Here is a 303-nt window from a genome sequence, read left to right as displayed (position 1 = left end):
TGCTAAACATTAGTGAAGACAGAATAGTAATAATAAAGTGTCAGTGGAAGAGAAGCACAATTTTTAATTAAAAAAAGTGGTAATTACCACCATCTATTCTGTTACCGTCTATATCGTCATTGACTACAAACATATATCTTAACCATATATGATATATCATGTTTGACCGGTTCCACTGGTTCAAAGTCAACAAGCGCTTCTTCTTTTTCACTGCCGTCACTTATTTCAGAGCTCCCGCGATCGTCTGCGTCCGACATTACTGCCCGAAAAAATCTGGACATCCTCAGAGGGCTCACGACACTG

The sequence above is a fragment of the Filicampus tigris genome, chromosome 11 (genome assembly GCF_054856515.1).
Source record: "Filicampus tigris isolate MCC_2025a chromosome 11, RoL_Ftig_1.0, whole genome shotgun sequence".
In the NCBI taxonomy this organism is placed as follows: domain Eukaryota; kingdom Metazoa; phylum Chordata; class Actinopteri; order Syngnathiformes; family Syngnathidae; genus Filicampus; species Filicampus tigris.
Note: the sequence above shows the minus strand (reverse complement) of the source record.